The following is a 14,213-nucleotide window of genomic DNA, read 5'->3' as shown; positions in this document are numbered from 1 at the left end:
AGTCTAATTTTGTTCTTTTCTCTAGTATTGTGATCGTGTTCATGCTGGTTCCGATCAATTTTTTTCCAAAATTCTGTTTTTTTATTAGAGTTTATAATTTTATGAACAAATATCATTGTATTGTAAAATATTCTTTGTTTATATGTTAATAATTTCATTTCATTTACCATCGACTTTACCCTCGTATATCTGTTTTTTTTCAAAATGATTCTAAAGGCTTTATTTTGTAATACAGTTAGTTTATCTATGTTTTCTTTGTTTGATAAAAATAAAATGCTACTACAGTAGTTAACGTGTGGTTCAATAATTGCTTTGTAAATAGTTTTGCAGGAGTCCTTTTCAATAAATCTTCTGATCCTTCCCAAAATTGATATTTTTTTTGTAATCTTATTTATTACCATCTTAGCGTTTTGGTGAAATGTAAGTTTTGAATCCAACATTACACCTAAATATTTAATTTCAGTGACTTCATTAAGTTTTTCATTTTCTATTACAATTGATGGTGTAATTTATATTCTTTTGTTTCCTATATTCATATATTTAGTTTTGTTAACATTTAATTTTAATTTTTTAATTTTTAGCCACAGTGATACACTATTAAGATCATGATTTAGTCTGTCCATAATTGTTTTATAATTTTCTCCCGATATATATATTAAGGCATCGTCTGCAAAGAGTCTTATTTTTGAATATTTTAATGTTTCGACAATATCATTTATGTATATAATAAACAAAACCGGTCCGAGAACCGATCCTTGTGGTACTCCCAATGAAATTTTGAGGGGCTCGGAAATTTCATCATTCACCTTCGTTATTTGGTATCTATCGCCAAGGTACTCTTCAAACCATTTTATACTTTTTCCTTTTATTCCTATTTTTTCAATTTTTTAATAATTATTTCTAGGTCTATTGTTTCGAAGGCTCTTTTAAAATCCAAAAAAACTGCAATTACGAACATGTTCTTATCGGTTGTCTCTTTCCAATCTTCTAAAACCAAGTTAATAGCCATTTCACAAGATTGATTGGTTCGAAATCCACATTGTTCTTTGCATAATACTTCCCATTGTTCCAAAAAATTAACTAACTCATTCTTTACAATATATTCCAATAATTGTTCATATTTTGGAAGGGTGTTTATGGGCCTGTATTCTTCACACTTCACTGAATTTTTTATTTTTGCTATTGGAATGACACATGATGTTTTCCATGATTTCGGGAAGACTCCATGCAATAACGATTCATTTATAATATCCAATAAGTAATTTCCTATGATGGGTAGAGTCTTTTCCAATAATTTAATTGTAATTCCATCTGGACTAGGTTTTGATTTAATTGTTTTAATTATTGCGTAAAGATCGTATTGCGTATTTATAACATTATAACTGTCCATTATTTATTATAGGAGCAAAAATTCATTAACATTTTCTTGTATACCCACGAACAGGCCATGCCTTTGTGAGATTTTTTGGTTTTTATCACTTATGTTTATTGTAAAAAAAAACAAAAAAGTTTATATAAAAAAAAATAAAAATAATTTTTTTTTAAAAAAAGAATCTCAAAACACTGATGTTTTTTTAATGTAGAAAAAATAAATCGTCGGAATCGTAGAACAACGACGGAAGTGAGAAAAATGCAACACTGACTTTAATATATTTGATATTAAAAAAGTTAAAGAATGGCTTTTTTTCCAGGTTTGAAAATAAATATATACAACCAATCGAAGTATCAATTTATATTATTTTTTACTAATCAAGTTGTGGCATAAAGTGTCAAAAAAGAATTAACCGCTCTCTTAATTAAATCATTTACGTTTTCATGATTCACCCAAATGTTACAATTTTGAGAGCAATTTTAAACGAATTATAAGTAACTCACTATAGAAAATGGGAATCAAGTTATGGTACACTGAGATTTGATTCTCGGACCTCTGATTCGTGAGTTTTCCGTTATTATCAATAAATTTAGAACCAGCGGAAATGTGTTAAATTGGCTCATATCACGTCGGGATCACTAATTTTAAAAGAAGGGAATGCGGCTGTAGTTTTAAGTTATCCTATATATTTCATAAACATCCATCAACCTAATTAGTCTTAACCGAAATCGAAAGAAGGGGAATCGTCATACTTTATTTATTAATTCGTTTATTCGTCATTTAGTTAACATAAGATATCTTAATATAATCATTTCATTGCATCGCATTTAATACCAAAATTTACGAAGAACCTATTTTTTGGAATTTAGTTAAAATATTTTATAACTTTTTATTTCTTTTATTACTTTGAGTAACTTTTTGTACAATTTTAAACCCTTGCACGATGAGTTTTGAGATTGTCTTTCTCCTCATTTGTTTCTTGCCTTCTTTATTTTTCTCCTTATAATTACTATGTAGATACTACATAACTTTTCATTAATGCCTGGTATTGTTTCGGAATAATTAAACAAATTATTTCGAAATTCTTAATTATTCTCAGTAGGTAGTCTCGATAAAATTGTGTTAAAAAATGAGAAATTAATTTTAATATTTTTTCGTTTGATGGGTAAAATATTCCAATTTCTAATTATACATTTGTATTACATATTTATTGTTTTGAATCACGGTGTTCATAAAATCAAAACTTAATCATAACTGTTTATTGACGCTAAATTGATTGCGTTCACTTTAGGAGTGATATATTAATGTTGGAATTTGGCTACTCGCCAGAGAATGATTTCAATAGGAACGCAGAACTATTACCTCTGTATAGGAAATTTTTATATCAATGTACTCACAAGCAACTCAGTCCAGATTCTTATGATTTTTCCAATATTAAATTTCGCGACCATTTTCAAGTAGTTAGTAAATGACTCAGTTTCTAACCCCTAATTTTTTATTTTTCTACAGACCGGTTTCTTATCTTCACAAGCTACTTTATCAAAGTATACATAATTTGTTTTTATGTTTATTTTTTTATAACGAATAACCAAAAACTTAGTGCTTCAAATATACATTTTATGTTATGCAAAACATTTCTATCATATTATAAAACATAAAGTACCTTTTTTTCTAAAATAACTTTGCACTATAGTATAAATATTGCATTTTGCAAGAAAAACAACTTTGTTTCAAGAGTTTAAAAATTCTTTATCTTTGCGACATAGTGTACCTAAACAGCAAAATAAATTTCCAAATTTTACTTTTCATCAGTTTTCTGTAGAATAAAATAGCCGGAGTTTCACGATAAATAAAATGTAAGAGGGAGAAGGGAAAACTTCGCATTATTCAATCCCTCTCACAGAATATTTATTTAAGAGGAAAATATCTTATTTGGGTCCAAAGATTTATGTAATTTGTATCTGTGGTATTTTTTCAAACATTCCAACATTTTTCCGAGAGAATTGATTACCTTCATTAAAAAGGATCGTACATTTTTTATTTAGTTTAAGAATTCATTTAACATCCCGGCTTTTCTGAATGTATTTGATAGTTAAGAAACAATTTGTGATACTGTTTCTCTCGAGAAATTTTTAATAGAAAATAACCAGCAAAGACAATTTCAACAATTAAGAAATAAAAGTCATATTTAAGCATAATCCCTTTAAAAAATGGGAGTTCATGCAGAATGATTATCTAACAATTATTTATTAATATGTGCGAACACATTTTTATATTTCAGAACGGACGCTGTAGCCTCCTATAACAAGCATTTCAAGGGTGCGACAGTGGACCTAACTTGGACACGCGCTGCAGATACCTCAGGAGAGCCTCACACCTGTGGGCTTCCGCCGTTCTGGAGGGCCATCGATGACGATCTTTCGGCGGAATTGAGGGACGCATGATTTACGTGCGAGTGCTGGCTAGCGTTAGGGTCTCCTGGAGGCGTCTGGTTATATCCACATACTCCACTTGTGGATGTGAAAAAACAAAGAAAGAATATATACATTTAAAAGTGATTACAAATACAATAATACGCATATTTATGAGTTTTTATTATTTAGCGGCAGGTCATTATATATATACAGTGTGTTTATTAAGCCCTGTCACATCTGAAACCACGATGATCAGTATGAGCAAGAAGACATATTGGCACATTAAAAAAAATTTAGAATGAATAACATTTTTAAAAATAAAATATCAAAAAAAGCAAATGGTTGCTTACTTCTGCAGGGGAGAAACGAGAAGGGGAAGAGGGAAGTCTGGCACACCGCCGACCGCGCGGCCACGCCCCCCTCGCTTCGCCTCTCCAGAAGTACGTATTCATTTGGTTTTTCAAATATTTTATTTTTAAAACAAATTTTTGTTCTAAATATTTTTTTAAATATGCTAATATGTCTTCTTGCCCATACTGATCATCGGAATTTCGGATGTGACAGGGTTCAAAGAACACCCTGTATATAAATACTGTTTACCCCATTTACCCAAGTATTTTAAGTTGTGGAAGAGCGGAGTTTGAACCTCGGACCTCTGATCTGTCAGTCCACGACACAAGCCACGGAACACGGGACTACAACCCGGTTCACTTCATGCATGTAAATTATTAATATAAATCACAGAATATGATGGTGCCTTAATTATTCTTTATTAGAATTCATAAATTTTATATTTTTTATCGTAACGTATTAAATTATTGTCCACTTTTCATAGTTGGTTTTCATGTGTTTGGCCAGATGTTTGCTTGCCATGCACGAGGTCCCAGATTCATTTCTTACGCTGTTATATTTTATAATCCATATCCATAGAAGCGTAAGATCGATCAAATTAGAGAATTGTGGTTATATTACATGGTGGTTGTATTTGATTAATTAAACGTCTCTCTGACATCCATTTGTAATATACTATGTAAGTTTTCAATTATATGTTTACTTTTAAAGTGTGTATTTAAACAGGAGTGGTATCAAAACTGACAAAACATTACGAGCCAAAAACGCCATTAGCATAATTATCAGAATAATTACACCATTGTTTGGTAATATTTTAAAGTTTTTGGCACGAACCACAATGCAAAGAGATTATGAATAAATTATTAAAGTGTCTCTACTCCAATGTCTGGGTTGTATTTGGGAGGCAAAAGGGACAATATTCAAGTCCTTTTTTCCCTTTGTCCACAAATACACCTTTTTATGAAATTATCTGTCACTTTTGACACCTACAGAATATCATGGTCCTCTGAATGGAAAGAAAAACAGTATATCACGAATAAGGTCGACGTTAAAATGTTTTTACAAAAATGTAAATTCGAGAGGAAATGTTGGAATTTTAGTACTATAAAGTAAATTATCAGCGCGGATTAAGTAGGGTTTGGTTGAGCTTTTACGGGTTTTAACGATAAACGAGTCGTTCATTTAAATATGTTAAAAAAATCATGAGTTCAGTTACAAAAATTACCATATTAATTAAAGACAGAATTATACTTTTTTATTATTATTATGGATAACTTATATAGTGCCATTTTCGTAATATACCTCAAGGGCGCTTTTTTCTTCTTCACGTGTCATGTCGGGTCCCCCCGACGTTGACGATCACATGGGGAAAAGATTCCCTATTCTGAGCAGTGTGAAACAGCTCCTCCGCAGTTCTAATCCTGGTCCATGCTCGGATGTTTCGAAGCCAGGAAAGCTGTTTTCTTCCGACCCCTCTACATCCCTCGATCTTCCCCTTCATGACAAGCTGAAGAATGGCATATTTATCACCTCTCAACACATGGCCAAAATATGAAATCTACGGAGCTTAACAGTGGTGAACAGTTCTCTATTAGTATTGGCTCTACGTAATACTTCATTGTTGGTTATCATATCAGTCCAAGATATTCTTAACATTCTGCGGTAAATCCACATTTCAAATGCTTTAAGGCGGTTTATAATATTAACTTTTAAAGGGCGCTTTACAAAGTGATTATATAAAGAAACATATTTAATTTGTTGCAACAGAGAGAAAACATTTTTTAGGAGGGAATATGGGAGTTTAGGCATTTACAGGGCTTATAACAATTCAACATAGTTTTGAGTATGTCTAAATGTTTGCAGACAGGCTAGATTTCCTCCCTATTAGCCAAAATAATATTATTAAACTAATGATATTTTGACTGATTGAAATAACTTGACTATTCAATTCAGTACTAGTCTTAATGAATGTTGAAGTATTGGTAAAATATTTATTCATTTTGGTAAATAGACCCTTGTATAAATATAAAACAAACGAAAAATGCATTAATTTATAAATAAAATACGATATTATAAATTTCCCGAATCAGTGCGGTATGTCTCATGCACAATTTAGTGCGGATAAGGGTGAGGTTAAAATAAGATGGGTTAGGTTAAAATTAGATGGATTAGGTAAAAATAAAATGGGTTCGGCAGGAATAAGGAGGGTTCGGTTAGAATAAGAAAGATAACACCGTTTTCTTAGAAAAGTGGCAAAGTTGCTCGGATTACAAAGGGGTAATTATTCTTATTTTGAAATAGAGCAATCTCTTAATATGTCTTCATTGGAGAGACGTAGAACTGAGATGGACCTTATATGCATTTTCAAAATACTTAATGCTTTAAATGATGTCCCATCTCTGTTACAATAAATTTCTTTTCATGTTCCCAACCGTGTCACCAGAAGTCAAAATCTGCTATTTATAAAATCTTCTAAGAGCAACTTTGGTTTTTATGCCCCAATGTCTAGAATGTGTAGATTAGTCAATTCATCACACGACTTGGATTTTTTTGGGATAGATCTTCCGGCTTTTCGTAGATCTCTTCGCAACTAAACAGTGTGGGATGAAGTTGGATTGGCATGGTTTAGCTCACAGTCTTTGGTCTTTCGTTTTTTTTATTATATTGTATACAATTATTGTTTTGCCCTTGTTTTTCTTTGCTAAATAGTTTTATGTTATTTTTGTTCAGTTTCTTGCATTTATGTTTCTTCATGTAACTGTTGTAATTGGCTTAGGCCGTATATATATAATAAATAAATAAATAATTAAGGTAAGAAAGGGAATTTTTTTTTAGTTAAAATTCTAATGCAAGGTTCTACCTTGCATTCATTTTTGGAAGGTTTTATCGTATATATTTTATTTTACATTTAGTTTTTTTTCTTTATCTCTCTCTTTTTTACTATTCCCTTTACTTAATTCCCATTTTATATTTTCTTAAAATTCATTTGTCTTTTCCTTTTATTTCTTAAAAAAATATATTTTATCCTGTAATTCCTACGTTAAACTTAGTTTTTATGCATTGTTGTTCAAATAATCATATCATACCCAATTGTTCCTTTACAATAATTCGGTAGTCAGATGGCAGAAGGGACCATCTGTATTTTTGTCTATGTTTAAGTTTTCAAAAGTTTTAATTAATATTTCAGTAAAAAGAAGCATTAAAAAAAAATCAGCATAATTTAGAATAGTAATTTATTATTGAAAAGCAACACTAAAATATTTAGTTTGTGGATTAAAGTCTTGAAATTGAGACGTATTTCAGCTCTCCTGATCATTTTTGAAAATTACAGGTGGTCCCTTCTGCCATCTGACTACCGAATTATATTCTGCTTTTGTTATCGAAATTTTTCGTCAATACTATATTACAAAGCAAAATAAATCAATTACAGCATCATAAAGAAAAACTAAGTGAATTAGACAATACCTATTTATAACAAATTATCTATAGATACTATATTTTAAATTATTTTTGTTATAGTAAAGTAAGTAAGTCAAGTAAGAATAAGGATTGGTAAGAATACGAAGGGTTAGGTAAGAATTAGGCGGATAAGTTTAAAATAAGAAGGATAAATTTTAAGTATTATAATGTTTTGAAACACAATTTTTAATTAAATTTTTAACTACAAGATAATAAGGTTTATGATCGAGATTCCATATTAATTTTCTAAAGAACGATAGTAAAGAAAAAACTAGTCAGTCGACTGACAGACGGACTCAAACAAATTGAAGGTTACGGTTCTAATTACTCTTTTATTACACTGCATCTTCATTAGCTTTGAATTAAGTCATATCTTTATAGTTATTCGTCCGTAAAGTTTACGAGTGTAAAGCAGTCACGTGCCACGAGCGTGGGTACAATTAGAAGAGCATTAGTGACCCAGGCGGGACTCAGGTGGGTCGTTAACTTGTCCACTGGGCTCACGGGGAGGGTGCGGACCGCCACTGGAGAGAATTATGACCAAAATGGAGACGTTACCAACACGCAACTGTCGGGAAAAAATCAGCAAAATGACTCTTTTTAAGATACCATTTATAACGTGGACACTCGAAATGTCGAAACGTTTACTAAAAAGCACCAAGTTTTTTCGAGCAATCAGTTCAAACATTCATAAAAATTTAAAACATACCCACTCAATCGTAAAATTGAAATTTAATCAGGAAAACGATGTATCTCACATTTGAGTTCTAATTTTAAAATATATTAAAAATAATAATAATAACATTTAAATTTCATACCATCAGATGGTGTTGTAACTTTTTTATATTTATTAATAAAATCCTACACGTGTATTATTTTTAATATTCCCAATGAGTTTTTGTATTAAAAAACACGTTTTGAAAAAAAAAACTTTACAATGCTGACGCAATTTGGACAAGCATGATAATGTGTAGGGGAAGGGGGGGCTAGTTGTTACAAAAAAATAAAACGTTGAATATCTGGTAACTGTTTATTTTCAAACACATAATATTGATTATATCTTAATGTACACATATTTAAATATAATAAAAAAATTAAAATGTGTTCCAACAAAGTCCACAAAAATAATAATAGCATATTTAAAAATAATAAAAAACTGTAACAATGTGCCCCACGCAGGGGCAAGTTGTTACAACGTGGGGGCATGTTGTTACGAACAAAAACAAAAATTTTAAAAAAATGTAATTGCTAACAATAATTATGTAGAATATATATAATAACATGTAAAATTAAGTTTTGAATATTTAATCGCTTAAATCTATGTCCGAATCACAATTTGGGCATGTAAAATTAACTTTATCGCCACGAATGCAAGAAATGTGTGCCCATTTACTGCATTTGGTACACTGGATCCATTCCTGTCCAGGTTTGGAGCTATCAAAACTCTCCATGCACACCAAACACAGGCATTCTTCGTGTTCTGAGTCGGAAGAAGAATCCAACACTTGTTTTTTCTTCAGTTTCTTTGACGTTTTTTTATTTTTAAAGGCACCCATCGTAATGTTTTTTTTAATTGATTTGGCGGCTTGTTTTTGCTTCCTCAAGCTCTCTTCCAGCTCGATTTGGTTCTTAATCGGAGTGTCAGTCAATATTGCTGATTTTATTTTCCTTCTGGAATTGTTACCTCCCTTTCTTGGTCCAGCTTTAGGATATGGCCTAATTTGTTCAGGCGTGGTATGTTGTATTTTATTGATGCCACTTGTTGATGGTTGCGGTTCCGTGGAAATAGATAATTGAGCTTCTTGGTTTTGAGGTAGAGCTTCACCACTGGAGGTTGCAGGTTGTAAAGGAGAAGATGAATGTGGTTCATTGACCACAGAAGCAACCTTTTCAGCATTAACGTTATCAGGCATTGGACGATCGGTAATTTCGGAAGGCTCAAAGTCTTCCTTTGAAAAGATGTCTCGATTATATGGCCATATACCTGTTACTCGAAAGCCTGACATAATGTTATTAGGTGTAATGGCAAGCGGGAGAGATAGTTTAACTATTCCGGGTATATCGTAAATAGTCATTGACTGGCCTGGGTGATTTTTCATCCACCCATCTGCAGCGCTGTTTGTAAATCTTTTAAAAGGACCATATACCGATCGATCGAGGGGTTGCAGCTTATGTGATGTGTGTGGTGGAAACAATAAAAGAGTTATTCCATTATATTTACTGTAATTCAGCACATCAATTGTCAGGTGCGATGAATGATTATCAAGGACTAGTAAAATTGGTTTTTCCTTTGAGCACCTTACATGTTTCACCAAGTGTATGAATAAATAATATGAAACTTTCTGAACTTATCCATCCGCTTGGGTTTGCTGTCCCTATACATCCAGGAAGACCATCAACTACAAAATGTTGGTTAAAATTTTTACGAGGAAATACAAAAAGTGGCGGAACTGAATTTCCACTGGCACTAACTGCTAATAGGACTGTGACGAGAGTCCCTCTTTCTCCAGATGTAATTGCTCCTATTTGATGCGCACCTTTGATACCTAGTATTTTTGAAGGTTTTTGGACGGTTGTAACGCCTGTTTCATCCAAATTCCAGATATCTTGACACTCAAAAGGAAATCTTTCATAGACATTTGCCAGGTTATTGAAAAATTCGTTTACATTGTGCCTATTGAAACTTGTCGCCCGACTCAGGCTTGTTGTTTCCGGCGTGCGAATTGACAAAGTCCCATTTCGTTTCATGAAACCCTGCAACCAATCTTTTGTTGCTGTATTTTTATCATTCCAATTCATGGGATAAGGGATTCGATTTTTAAAAGCATATTCAAATGCTAACTTCTTTGCATCAATAGTTGATAAGCCATAAAATATTTTGCTACATTTACTTATGTATGCTGTAAGTTCCTTTTCCTGATCGACAGAAAATATTTGGCGAGGCTTGTTGTAACCCACTAAGTTAGACGTGGTTGGACCATCCTCTTGACGTTTTATGTAACGATGTAACGTCATAAAATTTACTTTGTATACTTCGGCAGCTCTTCGAATGGATAATTTTTTTTCTGTTACTTCTTTAGCTGCTCTTTTGTAGGTCTCCTCGGAAATTTCTCCTCTATTGGTTTTTTTTTTATATGTCCGTACCATTGTTATATAAATTCTAGAACAATAATAATAAATTGTTTAACATTTTTATATAAACATGCCATTTGAAGTAAAAGGGAAACGTTGTGGGGCTAGTTGTTACAGTAACAACTTGCCCCCACATTGTTGTAACAACTAGCCCCTCTGACCCAAAATAAAAACAAATTGTTATAACATTAACACGGAAAGTGTTATTATTTCGATATATTATCTGAATGCAAGCAGAGACATGTAGACTTTTACCAATTTACTTTGAATCAACTTACCTTTTATGGTTGGAGAACAATTAAACTTCAAAATCAATTAACGAAAGTTACTTTCAGATACGAAATACACTATAATCGGTTTTATTTGAATTACGCACGACCGGCAAGAGCAACGTTCCGTCGAGCACTGCGGACACGATACCTAGACATGCTGCTTGACACGTACGCCACAGAACCTAGTGGTCGGGGAGTTATTTACAATGTAACAACTTGCCCCTGTAACAACTAGCCCCCCCTTCCCCTACATATATTGCAGAATGCAAAATTTGTAAATTTAACGGTGGAGACAGAAAACACACATACATGTTACGCCATTATATATTATACACATGCTAAAGATATATACACAATATAATAAATAAATAAAAAAATATTTATAACCTAGGTATTTTTTTGTTAAAAAATATTTTCCATAAACAAAAAGCATAGAACTATAAAATTATGGTTTTCGCTTGCCTAGAATGAGGAAATTCAGCGGTTTTTTTATTTATTTATAAAAGTAAGGTAATCATACGATTCAGCCATTTTATTACGCTGTTTTTTTCAAAATCGCACAGCTAAAAAAATATATTAAAATGCATCGTATAAATACTTTAACTTTTCAAGGTATTTATCTTAAAAAAATATTTTTTATTTTTATATACGTAACTAAAATACAATTACTTTTCGACCAGCAGATTATGCATCTTAAAATTTAGACCAAATTTTGGTACATTGATTCTCATTTAAAGACTAAGTATTAAAGTAAAATTGGTTAAAGTGTTTTAAAGATAATGTATTGAACAAAAGAACTTTAGTGGCAAAATCGTTTATTTTGTTTTTTTAATAGAAATACAAGCATTTTAAATTACATAAATGTTGTAGTATTTTTCTTTAATTCTACGTGAAATTATGTCTTCGATAATTGTATTAAAGAAAATAAACAATTCAAATAATTTTATTCATACTCTTTTTTTTTTCATTGACATACGAGAAAGGTCTTGCTGCTTTTTTTATCTATTGAAAATTAAGCGATTGAAATTCAGTCTCTAACAATATTTAACTGACGATTACTAACGTTTAAAGAATCAACGGGCCATCATAGTTTTTACTACGAACGTTTGCGTTCGATGCCCATTAATTAAAAGGTTGGGTATAAACATGATGAGGGTAGAATAACGATCATTAAATCTGTCATTTGGGCCTGATGACTACTGCATACCGTACAACTCAACTTACACTGCGCAGTCATTACATTTATCCAGAAAACAGATTCATGATTTGGAAAGGGTGGATCCGATCTGTTATGGTAACGAAGGGTTTCCTGGGGGCCGTGCCGCGAAATTGTATTAAAATGAACAACTTACCTTCACAAAAACCCTTCCAGTTTATCAACGAAACATTGCATCATTAGGACCAGAGTTCTGAAACAAAGCAACAAACAACATTTAGAAACTGATTGGAAATACAGTAAACGAAATGGTTTTACTGGTTCGTCGTTTGAACATTTTCTTTTTGAAGTTATTCAAAAGAACTGCGTCATAACACCGACCAACGCAAAAGGCAACCGTAAAATTATGAAATATTCTAATAATAATTAGGTATTTTTAGAAAACAAAAATTATACGCTGGCTTTTCATAAAATGAATTATTTTGTGATAAAGCAATTTTAATAATATTACATGGATTCTAATTTTTAGAACAATTACTCGTTGCGACTTTAATCATATAACATTGAAATATTCAAAAATAAACCGTTTTGAAGTAAAATGAATTGTGAAGAGTTTTTGGTAAAAACCTTATTTACGGGAAAGCCATATTACCATACATACATTACTACCATTTTTTTTTGTTTATACACATAATAAAAAAAGAGTGCTTCAGACAGCATGACTGAATACATAGTATAATATAATACGATGTTATTAATTAGATGAATCGGGAACATCATAAATTAACAATTAAATTAAAATAAAAAATAATTTTTTTTTCAAATAAGATCTATAATGTGTACACTTATAACAATGAATCAATTATTATCTATTGTGAAAATTGTATTTTTTTTTTATTACAAAGGATTGACATGGGTTAGCTCGAAGTCTTGTATGTTGATCGTAAATATATTATATTCCATTATTTTATTGCCTTGCCTGTCTTTGCCAAATAGTTTTATGTTATTTTTATTCAGTTTCATTTAAACTTTAAGAAAAATTTAGTAGTACATTCCGATTGCGGACGCTGGCGCCGCGTCCCGTCATAAGTAAATGATAAAAATGCAGTTACAAGAAACTATGGAAAGTGTGAGAAATAATGGATTGGGCTTCACAAATCGCTTCCACTATATAGTAAGGATCTCAGTTTACGCATGCGCGCGCAGATTACAAATTTTGTATGGTACTCCACAATCCATGAAAAGCGAGACCTCGGTTTAGTTTCCTCGTTCTTCGTTCGTTGCTTGTGTTCCATGTGGGGTCACTGTGACCTTATTCTGTAACTAATTCGATTCATTCGTATGGTATGAGATGGAACGAGAGTAAAATACGATTTGTATTGCGTTACAGTGAGATGGGTATATGACGAACGAACGAACGAACTTACGAAACGAAATTGTGACAGAAAAAGCCTGCAGTGCGCACATTACCACGCTGACAAATGGATGCGTGTGGGGAGTGCGTCGCCATGTTTAGATTTTTGTAGTGTTATAAAACTCTACCGCAGTTTTTCGCGATTATTAAAAAAAAAAGTGCATTTGTTTATGTTAGGTAATATGATTATAATAATTACATCATTAAATACATTATTAACGTGATAATTAGGATAAATTTAGGAAAAGACGTGGTTCTATGCGTTCTATAGACGTACCGCGCATGATATATTTCATAATTGACTTATTATTCATAGATAGGGTTTATTTTATAATTAAGCCAACGATTACTCTTACGTCCTGTTCTTGTTTTTCATCTCTGTCAATTTATTTACCAAATATCTATATTGACCATACTTTCAAACGTGATACGAGTATCTTTGCGTCTTATAATGTATTCATTTGTATCTATTGTAATCGTTAAAACATTATTATTCCGCGCGCATCATGTAATGCGCAGATCCAAGTGATGCGGAGATGGTAATCAGTAATCATGTAAAGAGTGAGAAATATAAGGTTCTATTGTTCAAAGGCGATACGTTCAATTGCAACCACAGCACGCGTGTAAGCAATGCACATTCACG

This window comes from Micrasema longulum, unplaced genomic scaffold (assembly GCF_059751315.1).
Source record: "Micrasema longulum isolate JH-2025_06_02 unplaced genomic scaffold, ASM5975131v1 h1tg000971l, whole genome shotgun sequence".
Taxonomy (NCBI): domain Eukaryota; kingdom Metazoa; phylum Arthropoda; class Insecta; order Trichoptera; family Brachycentridae; genus Micrasema; species Micrasema longulum.
This window is presented reverse-complemented; position numbering follows the sequence as displayed.